Source organism: Triturus cristatus, chromosome 4_2 (assembly GCF_964204655.1).
Source record: "Triturus cristatus chromosome 4_2, aTriCri1.1, whole genome shotgun sequence".
Classification (NCBI taxonomy): Eukaryota; Metazoa; Chordata; class Amphibia; order Caudata; family Salamandridae; genus Triturus; species Triturus cristatus.
Window position 1 is genome coordinate 12,573,863 of NC_140586.1, and position 4,301 is coordinate 12,578,163.

General features: G+C 44.3%; 1 long non-coding RNA gene across 1 annotated transcript; it reads right to left on the reverse strand.

Annotated features, from left to right (window-relative positions):
• Positions 1-1,399: 1,399 nt before the first annotated feature.
• On the reverse strand, positions 1,400-2,317 carry LOC146832815 (uncharacterized). The gene is made up of 3 exons (XR_014960172.1): positions 2,043-2,317; positions 1,848-1,952; positions 1,400-1,759 (listed from the first exon to the last, which is right to left on the reverse strand). It is a non-coding gene; the product is annotated as an uncharacterized LOC146832815 (long non-coding RNA).
• Positions 2,318-4,301: the final 1,984 nt, after the last annotated feature.

Consider the following 4,301-nt stretch of genomic DNA (forward strand, 5'->3'; position numbering starts at 1 on the left):
TCACACCAGATCGTGTCCAAGTAATTCTGGACACGCCGACGCCGTCCACGCAGAAGGACGTGCGTGCATTTTTGGGTCTCGTTTCGTTTTGTAGGCAATGGATACTAGGGTTTTCACACATAGCTAAGCCATTGTTAGCCCTTTTGACAAAAGACACACCTATTCCGCTTCCTTGGACGAATGAGTGTGACACTGCCTTTCAGAAATTGCGACAGGCTCTCTGTTCAGCACCAGTGTTAGGGACTCCTGATTATACCAAACCTTTTTCGCTGTATGTGCATGAGAAAGATGGATGTGCATTATCAGTTTTAGTGCAGATGCACGGCGACAAGCAGCGCCCTTGTGCATATTTTTCGGCTGTACTTGATCCTGTTGCCCGAGCATTGCCTGGTTGTTTTCGCTCGGTTGCGGCGACAGCTGTGTCAATACGCCAAAGCGAGGGAATTGTGTTATCTCATAAGCTGTTGGTATTAGTCCCCCATGCTGTTGATGCCCTGCTTAATCAGACAAAGACGCAGCATTTGACCAGTGCCCGTTTAACGGGATATGAGCTGACGCTTTTGGCTCCTCATATTACGTTAAAGAGGTGCGTGACGTTAAATCCGGCCACATTGTTGCCATACCTCGAGACTCAGTCTGAAGCACGGAAAGCACATGATTGTATTCTTGTGACTGAGGAACAAACAAAGGGTCGTATTGATCTCCAGGATACGCCCTTTCCAGATGTAGATGGAGAACTGTGGGTGGACGGGTCCTGCCTGAAGCTACCAGATGGTACGACTTCAGCAGCGTATGCAATTACCACATTGCAAACAATAGTGGAGGCAGCACGCATACCACAGAAATCAGCTCAAGCAGCGGAACTGATAGCATTAACACGAGCATGTGAGCTCAGTACAGGACTGTGTGTGAATATTTATACAGATAGCCGGTATGCCTTCGGAGTAGCGCACGATTTCGGCCTGCTCTGGAAGGAGAGAGGGTTTTTAACGTCACATGGAGTACAAATAATGCATGGGGAGTTAGTTCATAATCTTTAACTGCATTGACATATCCGAAGAAAATTGCCATCATTAAATGTAGCGCCCATAGGAAAGTAGTCGATAAAGTTGGAGAAGGGAATGCGTTAGCAGACCGGGTGGCACGGGGGACTGCGATGCAGCCTGGTGCTACTGCCATGTATGTAGTGAAGAGGAGAACATAAAGGGTCAACCCATATGAAGTCGCTGGGACCTGGGTAGGGAACAGTATAAAGACAGGTGGTCCCAGCATACAGTTCATTGAAAACAAAACATTCACATTAATGGGACATAATATAGACGGATGACTCAAAAAAGTTCGAATGTTATTTAATCACATCGAACATGTTACATTCTTTCAAATAGAATCAAAAGGGTTTTTAAGCAACAATTTGAAAAAGTAAAACATGTGCCCAAGGGAAGGATGGGGGGTGAGTGAAATAGTGCAGAATTTGGAAGGAAGTGAACACAGTGGTAAACGTTACTGAATTACACTCAAATTGGACGGCATATTAGAGTCAATGCCGTATTTCGAACACAGATTCAATCATAATCACAATATTGACAATTCGGAATAATGCCATATAGAAACAATCACAGTGCAAAATGTACTGTTGACGATATTGGCCAAAGATGTTGAGTCGACGTTTCGACCCCTTGAGTGTTGTAGGTATTGGATGTAACCTTACGAAGTGGGGTCTTCATCAGGACTGGGATAGACAACGAGGGAGGGTGGGCACCTGAAGAAACAAAAGTTTAAATGAGTAGGGACTCATCAATCTTTTATTTAGGGGAGCTAAAATATATTAAATACTCAACAAGAGTTACCATGTCCGTCGGAGGACAGGCCTCTAAGACGTCCGCAGGTCGTCAGAGAGAGAGGGAATCAAAACTCCTCGGTGGTAACTGATAGGCGTAGAGAGTGGTGGACACCTAAAATATAATAAGGTGAGTCAAAATGGTGAACCAGACTAGTTAGTTCAATGAATGGTCGCTCCCAAAGTTTAGCGGGAAATAATTTACCATCGACCACAACTCGTGGGGGTTAAGTCTTGAGGTTAATGAAAAAGCATTGCCTGGAGATCAATCCAGGTGTTGTGGATGGTCGAACTGCTGGAATCAAATCACTGCTAGTTCACCAAAGGAAAGAATCTAAACAGAGAAAAAGACAAATCGGTAGGTGTGAGAGGGGGAGGACCTGCTAATGGAAAAGTGCTGGAGAAATCACTATTAGAGGGAGGTATATTATAGGACTGGTCGTTCGTATAAGTGAGTCCCGTAGGATCTCGTGGACAGTGGAATTGATGTTAAGAGCATGGCTGGTACTCGGAAGTAGATAAATTACAAAGGGAGAGGAAGTGTCGGGAGCCGACACGGCATGTCACATAATACATGCGGAGAAAAATATACCATAATAGGCAGAGCAGGGTGTCTCAGACAAAGTACAAACACCAAGGAGCCAGCATTAAAGTTGGAGATACCTTACCCTACGTCTCAGCGTCTACTGCATCAATGATTGGGAAGTGCTTGCCCAGGGCGCATCATTAAATAGGGAGACGCGCGGTGAACGCGTGGTCTCCGTTAACGTGCTGGCGCTAGATGCCGGTTTTGCAACCGTAATGAAGAAAAGACTATGGTCGGTAGCGTCACGGAGTAGACAGCGTATTGGAAAGTTGCAGACACGGAAGAAATGTACCGCGTGAGTTTAAACAGAACAACTAGAAGATGTTGATTACCCAACCTAGAACATTGTGATTTGTATAAACAATGTATAACAATACGGTTAAACAATTTTCAGTACAAAATCAGAGAACGACAAAACAATACATGATGATAATCCTGTTGGGAAGAAAACACGTATCCATATGCAAAATGTCCACACAATCAAAGTGTTTAGCAGCACTTAAGCACGGTAAATATGTAAGCATTATAGTGTATACTAAATGGTGGCCAGCAGCTCCTAGCACAACCAACCCAACTCATAGAACAAAGTATGTTTGTCATATGTAAACCTGTGGTTAGAGATGTAGCAGATGGGCTCCTCATATTAGTGGTAGACATAATGACTCATATCCCTCGGGAGAGGAGAGAAACAGTTATATCGAAACCAGATATAGCTCACATTAATTAAATACGGAGGACCGCTAATTGGGCGTTACTGCCATCAAGTTCATTAAGCCCATTAGCCACCGTGTCCATCATAGACATCCATTTGGATTCTCTCACATTGAGGATGGCTGTTAGATTACCGCCTCTGGGGCCCAGCTTAACCTTCTCGAGAACTAGCCATTTGAGATCATCTGGTTTATGATTTTTTGAGGTACAGTGTTCAACGAGGGGGGCTCCCGCCACGTTGCACCGGATTCTGCTATGGTGCTGCAAAATTCTAGCTTTCACCTTTTGTTGTGTCTGCCCAATGTAGAGTAAATCGCAGGGGCAACTGATGCAATAAATCACATTGGAGGAGTTACAGTTCGTAAAAGAACTGAGAGTTATCGTGTGTCCTCTATAGGTAAAGTTCTTCGTCGAGTCAGTGGAATCGCAGGCTTTACAGTGGCCACACTTAAAGTGTCCGATCACAGGTGGTAGACTCCAAAGTTCTTGGATGGTCTGTGTTGTTGCTGTTTCAAGAAACGAGTGGACTACATAGTCCTTCACATTCCTCGCTTTCTTGAAGGAGTGCATCGGCGGGTTCGGTTGGTTGATGTCATCAGCTACTAATTTCCAATGTTTGTTGATCACTTTCTTAATTTCATTACTCCGTGTTGAGAACGTAGTGACACAAATCAGTCTCTGTAATGCTGTATCTTGTTTAGCTTTGGGTGTTAGGAGGGTTTCACGGGGATTGAACCATGCCCTCTTACGAGCCTTCTTAACCAATCTCCTGGGGTATCCCCTTGATAATAGACGATTGCTCAGGTCCTCAGATTCCACAAGGTAATCTTCCTTTTTGGTACAATTTCTGCGGATCCTCAAAAACTGTCCAAAAGGTAAGTTATCCCTAAGACCACGTGGGTGGTGGCTACTGTATCTAAGTAGGGAGTTACGTTCTGTGGGTTTCCGATATAACGTTGTGTGCAATTTATTGTCCTCACAATAGATTTTGATGTCCAGGAAGGCAAGTTCTTTGGCATCCGAGTGTATCGTGAACTGGATGTTGTCATTGCGTAAATTGAGCCATTCATGGAAAACTGCCAATTCTGTGGCATCACCATTCCAAATCAGGAGAATATCGTCGATGTAGCGTCTCCATAAATTGATCTTGCCAGAAAAAGGATTGTT